The sequence below is a fragment of the Pan troglodytes genome, chromosome 11, assembly GCF_028858775.2.
Source record: "Pan troglodytes isolate AG18354 chromosome 11, NHGRI_mPanTro3-v2.0_pri, whole genome shotgun sequence".
Lineage (NCBI taxonomy): Eukaryota > Metazoa > Chordata > Mammalia > Primates > Hominidae > Pan > Pan troglodytes.
In genome coordinates, this window is record NC_072409.2 from 104,329,803 (window position 1) to 104,344,764 (window position 14,962).

General features: G+C 37.7%; 1 protein-coding gene and 1 long non-coding RNA gene across 2 annotated transcripts in view; one reads left to right on the top strand and one right to left on the bottom strand.

Moving 5' to 3' along the window:
- TYRP1 (tyrosinase related protein 1) overlaps positions 1–10,413 on the bottom strand; it is a 1,163,994-nt gene extending 1,153,581 nt beyond the window's left edge. Inside the window, exon 1 of the mRNA XM_063787982.1 lies at positions 10,112–10,413. The gene's annotated coding sequence lies outside the window, so the exon portion shown is untranslated. The remainder of the gene's footprint in view (positions 1–10,111) is intronic.
- Positions 9,962–14,962, top strand: part of LOC134807686 (uncharacterized) — a 353,765-nt gene continuing 348,764 nt past the window's right edge. The window contains exon 1 of the long non-coding RNA XR_010148766.1: positions 9,962–10,247. This is a non-coding gene — a long non-coding RNA (uncharacterized LOC134807686). The remainder of the gene's footprint in view (positions 10,248–14,962) is intronic.

The window sequence follows — 14,962 nt, forward strand, 5'->3', positions numbered from 1 at the left end:
AAAAAGTCAGAAAACAACAGGTGCTGGAGAGGATGTGGAGAAATAGGAACACTTTTACACTGTTGGTGGGACTTTAAACTAGTTCAACCATTATGGAAGTCAGTGTGGCGATTCCTCAGGGATCTAGAACTAGAAATACCATTTGACCCAGCCATCCCATTACTGGGTATATACCCAAAGGATTATAAATCATGCTGCTATGAAGACACATGCACACGTATGTTTATTGCGGCACTATTCACAATAGCAAAGACTTGGAACCAACCCAAATGTCCAACAATGATAGACTGGATTAAGAAAATGTGGCACATATACACCATGGAATACTATGCAGCCATAAAAAATGATGAGTTCATGTGCTTTGTAGGGCCATGGATGAAATTGGAAATCATCATTCTCAGTAAACTATGGCAAGGACAAAAAACCAAACACCACATGTTCTCACTCATAGGTGGGAATTGAACAATGAGAACACATGGACACAGGAAGGGGACCATCACACTCTGGGGACTGTTGTGGGGTGGGGAGAGGGGGGAGGGATAGCATTAGGAGATGTACCTAATGCTAAATGATGAGTTAATGGGTGCAGCACACCAGCATGGCACATGTATACATATGTAACTAACCTGCACATTGTGCACATGTACCCTAAAACTTAAAGTATAATAATAATAAAATAAAATTAAATTAAAAAGTTCATGTCCAAAGTCTCATCTGAACAAGGCAAGTCCCTTCCACCTATGAGCCTGTAAAACCAAAATCAAGTTAGTTACTTCCAAAATACAATGGGGGTAAGGGCAATGGGTAAATGTTTCCAATCGAAATGGGAAAAATTGTCCTAAACAAAGGGGTCATGGACCACACGCAACTCTGAAAGCTGACAGGGCAACCATTAAATCTTAAAGCTCCAAAATGATCTCTTTTGACTCCATGTCTCAATGCAGAGCACACTGATGCAAGGGGTGGATTCCCAAGACTTTGGGCAGCTCCTTCATGGGCTGGCATTGAGTATCTGTGGTTTTTCCAGTTGCACAGTGCAAGCTGTCAGTGGATCTATCATGCTAGAGCAGGAGGATGGTAGCCCAGTTCTCATAGCTGCACTAGGCAGTATCCCAGTAGGAACTTTGTGTGGGGACTCCAATCCCACATTTTCCCTCTGTGTTACCTGATAGATATTCTCCATGAGTGCTCCACCCCTGCAGCAGACTTCTGCCTGGATATCCAGGCATTTCCATACACCTCTGAAATCTAGACAGAGGCTTTCAAAGCTCAACTCTTGTCTTCTGTACACCTGCAGGACCAACACCACATGGAAGCCACCAAGTCTTGGGGCTTGCACCCTCTGAAGTAATGGCTTGAGCTGTACCTTGGCCCCTTTTAGCCGTGGGTCCAGCTGGAGCAGCTGGGATGCAAGGTACCATGTCCCAAGGCTGCACAGAATGGCAGGGCCCTTGGCCTGGCCCACAAAACTATATTTGCCTCCCAAGCCTCCGAGCCTGTGATGAGAGGGGCTGCTGTCAAGAACTCTGAAATGCCCTGGAAACATTTTCCCTATTGTCTTGGATATTAACATTTGGCTCGTCATTACTTATGCACATTTCTGCAGGCAGCTTGAATTTCTTCCCAGAAAATGGGTTTTTCTTTTCTATTGCATGGTCACGCTGCAAATTTTCCAAACTTTTATGCTCTGCTTCCCTTTTAAACATAAGTTCCAATTTCAGGTCATCTTTTTGTGAATGCATATGACTATATATTTTCAGAAAAAGCCAGGTTACATCTTGAATGTTTTGCTGCTTAAAAATTTCTTCTGCCAGATACCTTAAATCATCTCTCTCAAGTTCAAAGTTCCATACATCCCTATGGCAGGGGAAAAATGCTGTCACTCTCTTTGCTAAAGCATATCAAGAGTGACCTTTGCTCTAGTTCCCAATAAGTTCCTCATCCCCATCCAAGACCATCCCAACCTGGAGTTCATTGTCTATATCACTATCAGCATTTTGGTCAAATACATTCAACAAGTCTCTAGGAAGTTTCCAATTTTTCCTCATCTGTCTTCTTCTGAGACTTTCAAACCTTTCCAACTTCTGCCCATTACCCATTTCCAAAGTCACTTCCACATTTTCAGGTATCTTTAAAGCAATACACAACTTCTGATACCATTTTTTTTTTTTTTTTGGTATTAGTTTGTTTTCACATTGCTACAAAAAACAACTTGAGACTGGATAATTTACGAAAAAAAAAAAAAAGGTTTACTTGACTCACATTCTGCATGGCTGGGGAGGCTTCCGGACACTTACAATCATGGCAGAAGGTGAGGGGAAACAAGGCCATTCTTCACATGGTAGCAGGAGAGAGAGAGTGTGCGAGGGAAGAAATGCCACACTTCAAAACCACCAGGTCTCATGAAAACTCATTATCACAAGCACAGCATGGGGGTAACCGCCCCCACGATCCAATCATCTCCCACCATGTCCCTCCCTCAACACATGGGGATTACAATTTGAGAAGAGATTTGGTTGTGGAACAGAGACAAACCATATTAGAACAAAAGTAAGATCATGCAGTATTTATCTGCCTTTGCTTGGCTTCTTTCACTTAGTATGGTGTCCTCCAGGTTCATCCATGTTGCAGCAAATGACATAATTTTCTTCCTTTTAGGGCTAAATAGTATTTCCTTATGTATTTATACCACATTTTATTTCATCATTCATCAGCTGATGGCCACTTAGTCTGATCTCATGCCTTGGATATTGTGAATAATGCTGCGACATACATGGGAATGCAGATATAAGAGCTGGGCTGTTAAAGCCTATGTTATCTTGCTTTGAATGATGGCTTTACCACTTAAATGTGTGATTTTCAAGCAATTTATTTACTTTTTTGGTCTTATGTTTCTCACCAATAAAATGAAAATTACTGTAACTCTTAAAACATTTGTATAAAGTTAGAACATATTTATGAGGAGTCCATCAAATGTTTATTCATTTGTTTATCTTCTGGTGTTATTCTTTTCTCCATAGAACTTATAACTACACCCCATGCATTGGTTAACACATTTTAAAAGTCTCTTCCTCCTCTCTAAGCAAATTCCATGACAGGTACTCCATTTTATTGACTCCTATATCTAATGAAGGGCACCCAAACCTATTAATTATGTTAACTAACTACTTAATCATCTTGTTAATCTACCAATTAATCTGATACCTGCTAAATGTCAACTATATGTGAATGGGGTAATTTAAATATTTTTTATTTTATTTTCTAATCATGGAAGCTTTTAATCTTCCGGGGTTAAGACTGTTTCCAAACTCAGATCAACTTGTATATTACCTGAAACTTCTTAATTAATGAACCAAGGATTTAAAATTTTAATATCATATGTCTGAATATGGGGCTATTATTATTAATGACAACTGTTGGATTCTGCAATGTACCACATAGGTTCCTCTTCAATGAAGGACCTGTGACACCAACTATTAAATAACACTGATGGCAGAAAACCTTAATCTCTGAAGGATCTTCAAAGATTGCCTCAGCCTGGCTCAAGGTAGTGCTGTCTCCCAGGCTGGCTCACCTCTAACAACTACTAAATGGAAGTATAAAGTACTGACTATAACGAGTTCAATACCAGCCTGGCCAATATGGTGAAATCTCGTCTCTCCTAAAAATACAAAAAGAAAAAAAAAATTAGCCAGGCATGGTGGTGGGCACCTGTAGTCCCAGCTACTTGGGAGGCTGAGGCAGGAGAATCACTTCAATCCAGGAGGCGGAGATTGCAGTGAGCTGAGGTCGCACCACTGTACTCCAGCTTGGCAACAGAGCGAGACCTCATCTCAAATAAAAAATACTGACTATAATGAACCAAATACAGGACAAACCCTTAACAGCCATTTTGACTAGATTAGTAAAGGTGCTGTTGAGCTTGCAGCACAGTTCAGCTTCTGCCTAGTTTTCTTCTTTCCTTTCCCTTCCATAGATATTGATCTCAAATGCCCTTACTAGTAAGCAACTTGTATGTCCAACTCTACTTGAGAGTCACCTTCTTGCAGATCATAGACTACAACACCTGTTTGATAAAGCACTAAGATCATGTTGTGGACCTTGATCACTTGGCTTTTGGTTATCATTGAGGAGTAAGGGAGCACATATAGCACCCACTGTAAAGTAGCAAACCAATTGTTAACACTATCAGTGGTGCTGATTTAAGATAACCTAGAGAAAAAAAATGGCACTGGTAATTAACTGTGCTGTTAATTATATGTTTGAGAGACCATTTATTGCAATTGTTTTGTTCACTTGTGACAATAAACACAAGAGAAGAAACTCTTGTCAATGGGAGTCATGATGAGTAGGTTTGGGAATCCATGAGCCAGAGACCACATAAATCACCATGATTAGCAGGGGTGCTAGAGGAGATTGAAAATATAAAATACACAATAGTAGTGAGAAACAATGAGAATCATTTGCATCCTCACACCAGTTGCTGCATTTGGGGAGTGTAGAGTACTCCTTGAATCTTCCTTTTTAAATTTCCTCAAAAGTAGAGATCAACTCTAATTATGGAAAAGCTGTTCCCAGGATGTGCAGGAAGAAGTCAAGCAGAATGCTGCAAAAGATAGACTATAGCAGTTACTATTATGGGCTCCCCAGTTTTCCCGTTTTCCATTCAATGAAGGACTTACTACCCTTCTGCCAAGAATGCTGTCAGAAGACAAACCTCTCTTCAGGGATTGCCTCAGCTATTAGAGAGCTGCCTGGCCTATGACTGTGTATTTTGTTTTTTTGCAGAAGCCCATACTTAATAATTGGTTGATGTTGAAACAGAAGTTTTGGGCCATCCAATTCAATTTTAGGATGACCCTGAAGAGCTATTGGGCTATTCAAGCTACTGAACTTCTCACCAAGTTAGTTGAGACTTTTGTTGGGTCTGCATAATAGCTTGACTTTTCTTCCTCCTTCCTGCTTCTTTCCCATTTCCTTGCCCAGGTATTGATCCCAAGCGTACTTCTTAACCAACTTAATCTCCATCTCAGAGACTAATTCTCAGGGCTCCTAAAATATGGCAGTATTCCAGACTACAAAGTCTTTCTAGTTGTGGTAGTGAACGCTGACTAATCTTAAAATCTGTGATTATACAGTTTTTATTGTTTATTTCTTACTGTAATATTTGTTTATGACAGCATCTTAGGATTCCTATGGACAGCCAAGCATCAGAAGGCTGCTTAACCAGTAAATGTTCAGAAATCCTTCTGATTGTACCATCATTTGATTGCATTAGCTTCATTTTGATCCGAAAGCTCACAAAATTGCTATTTCCTCAGCTGACATTATTTGATTACATTGTGTCTGTGTATCTCACAGACTATTTTAGCATGCAACTTCTGTTTGAAAAAAACTAGTCATTTTCTCCCCCCTCTCCATTTTAGAAATGAAGAAACTGAGGCCAAGGGAAAGAAAGATGCCTACCATGTTACAACCATGCTTCTGTCGTTCAGTTTTCATCTCATACCTGAGTTTTCATTCCATGTTGTTTTCTTATAAGCATTACACACTAAAAGATTTTTATGCTTTTTCTGTCCTCTATGTGTCCTATATGTACTGTTCGATAGATTCTCTGTTGTTCAAATCTGTCATCTTCGTTCACTATAAATATGTCACTATAAAAATAATGCAACCAGCCAGGCACTGTGGCTCATGCTTGTAATCCCAGCACTTTTGAGGCCGAGGCGGGCAGATCACCTGAGGTCAGGAGTTCGAGACCATCCTGGCCAACATTGTGAAACCCCATCTCTACTAAAAATACAAAAATTAGCTGGCTGTGGTGGTGCATGCTGGTAATCCCAGCTACTCAGGAGGCTGAGGCAGGAGAATCTCTTGAACTCAGGAGGCAGAGGTTGCAGTGAGCAAAGATTGTACCATTGCACTCCAGCTTGTCCAGCCTGGGCAACAAGAGTGAAACTCCATCTCAAAATAATAATAATAATAATGCAACCTGATATTAGGTAATCCTGATTGTGTTAAGTAACACAGTAAATAGTACCTGTCTTGTTTTGGAAAAGGTTTGTAATAATTTTTTATGTTGTAAAATGGGAAAATATTTTCCTTATGATATGCATTGATGTGTACAACTCAAAATTAGTAAAATGGAGAGTATTAGATAAATTAGAACAGAATAGATAGGGTGAAATTAGAAGTTACTCATTAAGGTTCTGTATCTAAGCATGAACATATTGCTAAAGCTGATTAAACAAAAATCAGAAGATTAAACATATAGTTTGATGTTGGTGGAGGTACTAACCACCACTATCTTCCTATAATTATATTGGAAATTATTACTATAACCTGTTATTTTTCTCCACCAATTCACTCTCTATCTGCATAAAAATCTAAAGTTTCCCTTTATTTCCTTTGGCCAGAAATAGGACTATCTTAATTATATTACGATGAAATGACAGACGAAATTTATTTTAAATAAAAATGTAACTTTTAATGGTTATTATACACAAATACATAAAACTTTTAAAATTACTGCTGTTTCATCTTCTGATTTTTCAAATTGGGAATCTATGGTTCTATTTTCAATTATGCAATACCCAGAGGCTTTACTTCAATGTTCATATAGTTGCTGATTGAATAGGATCATCTTCAACCAACATTAAGAATGTTTAATGGATATATTTACTTTTAAAAGGAAAGATATTAATATAAATAGTGAAATGCTATACACAAGTTATAAAAGATCACCTTGCTTAAAAGTCGACCAGTAGTTCCAGCTGTACACATCAAATAAAATAATAATACATGCTGGATTTCTAGTTAAGGTATATGTATTTTGTAACATAATGTTATTACACATTTAATAGACTACAGTGTAAACATAACTTTTATATGCACTGGAAAAAAATCATATGAATCACTTTATTGCAATATTTGCATTACTACTGCAGTTGTCTGGAACCAAACCCATAATATATCTAGGGTAAGCATGTATAGACAATGGAATACTATTTATCCTTTAAAAAGAAAAAAAATCTTGTTATTTGTGACAGCATAGATGAACCTGAATGACATAATCCTAAATGAAGCAAGCCAGGCACGGAAAGGCAAATACTGCATGATCTCACTTTTTTAGATACAGAATCTAGAAAGTTGAATTCATAGATGTACAGAGTAGAATAGTGGTTACCAGGAGATGGGCAGGAGAACTGGGGAGATGTTGGTCAAAGGATAGAAAGTTTCGGTTAGATAGGAGGAATAAGTTCAAAAACTATTGTACAATACAGTGATTATAGTTAATAATGTATTTTTTAAGAGGAACAATATTGTCTTCATTTTCCAAGAGAGCTCACATACTCAGTTTTGGAGGCAAAAGGCAAGAAAAACATTCTGTAAAAATTGGAGTGATTTCAAATTTATTTAATTATTAATGTTTCCTTCTATTTACACCCAGTTCGGCTTATCTAATGCGTTGGGTGGTACAAGCGTCAATGGAAATAAGCAGTAGGTGGAAGCATGGAAATAGAAAAAGTGTAACACTGTAACTATGCCAACTGTCTTGCCAAAAGTAATAGTTCAAGTTTAACATCCATCCCCACTTTGAGTTTTATTTCAGTACACGTAGCTATTTTATGCATGAGGATAGTAATTTCTCTTTCACTAAAATAATAGCACCTGATCCATGCATCGATTCCTTCCATAATCATAGCTTCAAAGAAAATTAAAGAACAGAGATAATTATTTTAGTAATCTAGAATTACAGTTAATAATGTATTGCATTTTTGAAAATTTCTAAGAGTGTAAACTTTAAGTGTTCTCATCACAAAAAAAATGATAAGTATATGGAGAAATGCAAATTTTAATTTGCTTGATTTAGCCATTCCACAAGGTATACATATTTCAAAACAACATGCACATGATGAATAATAGTATTCTTCAATTAAAACAAACTTATTTTGAAAACGAGCAAAAAGATGTATAGATTTGTAAGTATGAAACTGAATGTATACAAGACATGATTAAACTGAATGTATACTAGACATGTACATACTATTGAAATATGTTGATACACTAAGAGGTACAATTTAGTAATGTTTAATATATTTAAAATTTTTTAAGAAGGGTAAATGTAGAAAATGAGGCATGCACTTGGCTAGAAGTTGGCAGAGCTCTCTAACCCCAAAGCCCATGCTTTTAAACCACCAGAACATACAGCCTTTGAAAAGTAATTTCAGAATACCTGTCATTTCAGAGGAATTGTGCATGACAAAGGAAAATAAATCAATATTGAATTTTTGGCTGGAAAGAGAGTCCCAAATTAATTGTAATTAGCTGAGAAAGTAATTTTCATTTGTAGTTTGTAAGTGAAATAGTTAGAAACGAAATAAGAAATGATTATGAGATAGGGAGACCAACAAGATTAGATCAAACCTCCCTGAAATTTCTGTGGAAAATGTAACTATTAATAATTCAATTTAGTACCTAAATACAGCAAGCAAATCCTTTTGCAGAGAAAATACACAAAATAATTGAATGTGGCAGATATAAATAAAAAATACCAAATTTTTTAGTACACATAAAAAAGTTAATTAAAATTTTTACTTCTAGGTAATTTATTATACATATTTTTTTAAAAAACACTACTTGGACTTCTTTACTTTGACTTATTTTATCATTCTCAACCTTTTTGGAGCATCTTAGCCACACATTTCTCATAACAAACACTTGGTAATGTTTGTTTTTTATATTAATATTATTGTAAGTTAAAAAAAAAAATAAGAAATCCAAGACTTGTCCCTGAAGCCCAAACGCTGAGTAGTTTATAGACTCTGTCACTGCACTGTCCTGATTTCTCTCCCAGCTCTGCCCATAAATGCTGCACTAACTTGGAACTTTCTTAGTCTTACTTTCCTTGTGTAAAATGGTGAGAAAAAATTCTATCTTACAGGATTATTATAAAGATTAAATTAGTTGATGCATGTAAAACTCTTTGAAGAGAACATAGTACGTATAAAACAATTTTTTTTGCAAGTGACCTTAGACAGTAATTTACTTATTTATTTTTTTCTATGTGACCAATCAGGATTTTTTTGTGTATTTAAAGTTTAAAATAGGTGAACTGTGAACTTGGAGGTATAGCATTGTTTGACAAGTATACTTGTTACTCCACACATGGAATATTACTGACTTTTTTTGTAGTGGATACAGGTTTATTACAGTACTAAATTTAAAAATCACAACATATTTACTTTTCCCTCAAGAGAGGCCGGGCACAGTGCCTCATGCCGGTAATCCCAGAACTTTGGGAGGCCGAGGCAAGAGGATGGCTTGATCCCAGGAGTTTGAGATCAGCCTGGGTGACAGTGAGACCCGTCTTTACAAAAAAATAAAATAAATAATAAGAAAATTAGCTTTAGTGACAGATAACTACATCACCTTCTCTACTGGGTCCAAACACTATTTGACCCTGCCATGAATATTTTTTACATCATCAGCAGACTACAAAAACTTGTTCTTGGTTTTCAGTGTTAAGAATTAACATATAGACATTTTACGGAAGATTTAATTCTCATTAGCGAACAGTGTGCTATAAACTCTGCCAATGCCAGGGCATGTTGAGAGGCATATGAAGCATAGGTAAAGAGGAAGACAAAGGGAAGGGGCAGGGGTGCCAAGTCCCTCACCTTACCCGGGAGAAAAGAGATAATTAGTGTGGGGTGGGGTTCGGGCCCAGGGTAGGGTGGCAAGAGAGTTTTTTAGTGGGTAGGACATTGCGGGTGGAAAGTGAGGTGAATGAGGGCTGGGAGGCCGCAGGGGACGCTGAATGGAAAAAGCAGGGCAGAGCAGGGGGTGCTGAGCAGAAGGGGCAGGGTAGTGTAGGGGGTGCTGAGCAGAAGAGGCAGGGCAGAGCAGAGGGTGCTGGGCGGAAGGGTCGGGGCAGGTCGGGGCAGGGCGGGGGCAGGGCGGGGGCAGGGCGAGGGCAGGGCGGGGGCAGGGCGCCACCTCGTGGCTGGGGTGCCTGCGCAAACCAGCTGCCTCACCAGCCCTGGAGCTCGCACCACGAGGCCTCACCTCACTTGTGCTGTCCCCCTGGCCACGTCTGTCTTTGTCTCACCTGACGTGCTGTGCCTCTCCTGCCAGGGCTCTGTCCTGTCTGCCGCCACTACCGCCGCATGGCCCTACTCGGCCTGCAGCCCGCTCGCCGCTTCGCTCCCTCAGAGACCCCGCGCCAGCGGTCCGTATTGGCCAAGGTGAGTTGAGGCCCGCCCCTCATGGCTGCGCGGCGAGTGCGGGCGGGAAGCGCATGGCCAAAGTGGGGCGCCCCTACGGGTCGGGAAAAGGGAGAACATGGCGTGCGGGCCTCAGGTGGGAGGCGGCTCCTGTGGCTTTGGCGCCGTCGTTGGAGGTTCCTGGGAGAGGGTGGCCGTTAGGACGCCGTCGTCTGGCACAGGGGCGGAAAGCCGGGGACCCTGAGAAGCGCGAGGGGATTGGGCCTCCTACGTTGTTACCCTTTACCAGCACCTGGGTCGCAGGGGAGCTGTGGTTTTGTGGAGAAATGGTTTACCATCTTCAGACGTCCTTGGCACTGCCAATATTTAGCATTTTCGATAAAATGGTGGAAATCCTGGGCCGATCGAAGCCCCAGGGTGCGAAGTTTGGAACCGGAAAACAGAAGAAAAATGATTTCTTAAAAAATAATATCTTTAAAATAATATTTAGCTTTTTATAATTAATTTTAAAACTAAATAAAGGAAATATAATGTTTCATGGTAAAAGTTAAATCTTTTAACAGTAGCCTAAATTGTACCTCTTGTGGTCAGTTCTGTTTTATTGGAATTCACTTTCATGTACAAATCTTGATAAATATGTTTTTCTTTTTGCCCAACTAATATGTATACATGTAGCAATGTACTGTCTGAGTTCTGATATACAAGGATGTTTCATACATGATTTGGGTAGGATATGGTCACTTATAACACGTGTATGATTTAATGGGGTAGGCATTATGAGGAGAGAAATTTCTAACATGGTCTTATAGGTACAACAGAAAAGGCCTTATAGGTACTGGGAGTGTATGAAGGTGTAAACAGTGGCACAGTTGTTGCCAGAGCAAGTCTGCAGTCATGGCAGTTGTGGAGTTGGAATAGCGAAAGCTTAGAGAAGGACATATGGAATTGTTCGGTAAAGATAGATAAATTTGAGTCCAAATTGCTACTATTCACACAAATTCTAAGGTGTTTTCTGTCCTCATGAATTAGTACTAGGCAGGAGGATAAAAGCAATAAGGAGATCAAAGGGTAAACAAATTGAACTCATATTATCAAAGATTACCATATAGAAATCTGTGTGGAGATGATACTTGAATTGTGATCAGGGTTATTTTGCCTGAGTTTTTTATAATGCAAAATGGGAGCAGCGGAGGAGAAACAGAATCAGAGTCTTTGGAATAGTACAAGAATTCTCATTTGTTGCGTAAATCTCATGATATCCTTTGTTTTGGGGAATACAGCAAGTGGAGAGACTCATAACCGTTTTTAAAGTCAGATTAACTGTGTCTAAATATTGAAAAGAAAAATAGCTTCTAAATAGAAATGTTGGAAGAAGTTATGAAAAATCTGGAAGGCTACAAATTAGAATGTTTAAATGTTTTCTCTAGTAAATTTTTCTGAAGAGGCTACAGAGGATTAAAAAGTATTTATAAAGAAGAAAGAGAGAGAGAGGAAAAGAGGAAGGAAGGAAGGAAAGAAAAGAAGAAGGAAAGTGAATGAGAGGAAAAGACGGAAGGAGGGAGGGAGGAAGGAGGGAAAGGAAGGAAGGAAATAAATTATTGTAAAGGAAGATTACACTTATGGACAATATTCTCTTTAAAATTCTTTGAAAGATGTGGCACAAATAAATATTGAAATTCTCTGATATTTTAAGTCAATCTTGTTCCTCAATGCAAATATTTCCTTTATGTTAAAAGAAACATTTCTCTTCTTTCCATTTACATTCTTATTTTTTCTTATTTCATTTAAAAATGTATATCTAAAGATAGAAGGTCCACCTTAATAAAAGTATATGTGTACACACACACACACACACGTATTTATCCACATTTTATATATACATATATATGTGTTAGTTCACACATATATAAAATATCTCATAATCTTGCTTATTCACCCATAATTGAAGTTAAAGTCTCTCCCTTTTTTTTTTTTTTTTTTTTTTTTATTCAGATGCAGTCTCGCTGTGTTACCCAGGCTGGAGTGCAGTAGCACGATCTCGGCTCACACCAACCTCCGCTTCCTGGGTTCAAACGATTCTCATGCGTCAGCCTCCCGAGTAGCTGGGATTACAGGCACCCACCACCATGGCTGGCTAATTTTTGTATTTTTAGTAAAGACAGGGTTTCACCATGTTGGCCAGGCTGGTCTAGAACTCCTGACCTCAGGTGATCCACCCACCTTGGCCTCCCAAAGTGCTAGAATTACAGGTGTGAGCTACCGCGCCAGGCCTAAAGTGTCATTGTTAATCGTTAAAACTGGCAGCATTTTCAGTCATAATATGCCTCAGTCCCCCTTTTTTCTTATCTATAAGAGATTATGTGATTTGCCATCAAATCAACTTTAGTCTTAATACTCCTTGAGTTGAACAGCATCTCTCCAATTACACCTTGCAATATCTACTTGTCAAGGTATGGATAGTAAGAATATTTTCTAATATATGAAAATAATTTCAATGTTGTTCTTTAAATGTGTGTGAAAGCATATGTCTGCATTGAAATCACAATGACAATGTCATTATGAAACCTAGGTTTAATTAATAACAGTCTGTGAGAATATAGCTCTACACTTACATTTCTGCAGCATGAGCTACTTGAGTGAAAAGAGCCATGTGTAAAATCGCTAAGTACGTTATAATGCTGATTTTGGGAAATGTATATTACATTGATGAAAAATTGCATTAAAGGTATTATCATCATTTGAAAGCACCAACGATTAATTCTACATTTAATAGGCATTTTTTTCATGAAATAAGGTAATCCAAAATTGAAAATCTTTAGCAACGTTGTATTAATTTATAGGCAAGTTCAATCATAACTTATAATGATAAGAAATTCAAATGTTAAGAAATTTTTAAAAATTCAATGTAAGAAGTTTAACACATTTAAGAATGGCTCATATGAAAAGGGTATATTTTAGTTATTCTGAAGTAAAGCACCCTGCCCTTCAATCCACATACAATTTAAAAAATAAAAGTATGCAAATGGGTGGCAATATATCTATCTTGAGAAAGGTAAAGTTTTAAAATATCATCAAGCTGAGATATTATAAAATGAGTTCTACTGCAACAATATTTTAGGATAATACCAGAGATGTCAGTTAAGCAATTTGCAACTCGTATATTTCCCTGCTGTGTTTGCAAGATTACCTTGTGAATCATCAGGATCCATAACTTTAAAGGCTTTTGATTTACATTCACCTGAAATGCAAGGCCAAAAAGGACATTGCAGATAAGACAAACAACATGATCTAGTATCTACAATACCAATAAAAAATAAATAAATAGCTCTCTTCTTCCAAAAGGCTGAAGCTGACACTCACTTCTCTTTCACAACCAGTAATTCTTGACAAATATATAGACTCTTTATATAGATTACATTGGAACAGCATTTTTACTGAAGCTTATTCATGTATTTTATATCCAAAGTGATGTCGGATGCTAAAGGTAGGATGAAAAGCCTTCTTTATGACATTTTCCAGACTTTTAATAATCTTCTATTGCTGTAGTTTTGGCCTCATTCTATTTCCTTTTGCAACTCCAATCAAATATAATTTTATTTTCTTTATATTCAAACATATTTTTACTGGTATTATTGCATTACTTTTATCTTCACCTCTTGTACTTTTACCAAGCAGGTCTACTTTCTGTTGATAAAAATAGATAACTAATATTTACTCTGTACTTTATATTTGCCGGGAACTTTTCTAAGTGATTTTAGATGTTTAGATGTATCAATTCATTAATCCTAAAACTTAGTCTAGAAGATTATTATTATTATTATTATTATTATTATTACAAATGAGAAAAGTTACTGAGGGGTTAAGCAACCTCTTAAGGTCATTTGCTTTACATTAATGAAGCTGAAATCCAAACCTATTCAGTGTGGCTGCTTTTGTGTGTCTACCTTTCTTACCTGTTCTTTCATTTTCTCCCAGAATGTTCTAAGCTCAACTATGAATGTGGCCTCCAACAGCCATGGTTGCACTTTATAAGATCAAACTCTCAAGTCAAAGTTGAATAAACCTGTGCACAAAACGATTTTCTGTACTGGTTAAAGGAAGCCTGTGTGCGTGCGCTTGTGTGTGTGTGTGTGTGTGTGTGTGTGTGTGTGTGTGTGTGTAGGCATTCACGATGTATATGAAAAACTATGGAGAGTTGGTCTAAACAAAGAAAGTAAGGCTGATACAAAAGCAGAAGCAGAGATAAGATGGTAAGAAGAGCAAAATATAGTACCTATATTTTTACTGGTTCTGGAAACACTGCTGCCTCCATCTAATCTCACTCCCTCTCTTCCTCCAACTCACACACAATTTAACTTGAAGCAGCCATATTTGTACTACAGTAAAGTTTCAAATTGCAATTTGGGTTAATCCAGTTAATCTGTGTATGGCTATAAAACATAATTGTACCCCTACAATTGGGGGTACAGTAATTGTACCCCTACAACTGGGGCTTCAGTAATCTACCACGATGACTAAGAAGTACGAAAAGAAAGTTTAAAAATGGAGAAATAAAGACTAAGAAATATGCAAATAGAGAAAAAAATGTAAGATCCAGAAAACATTGATGGCTCTCTCATTTTCCTTATGCTCCTTTCTGGGTCACTAGCACCTTGTTATATTTGGGTTCTGTGGACATAATTGTAGTCTAAAAGTATTGCGAATCCCTGTTTGTATTGCAATAGATAGATAGATAG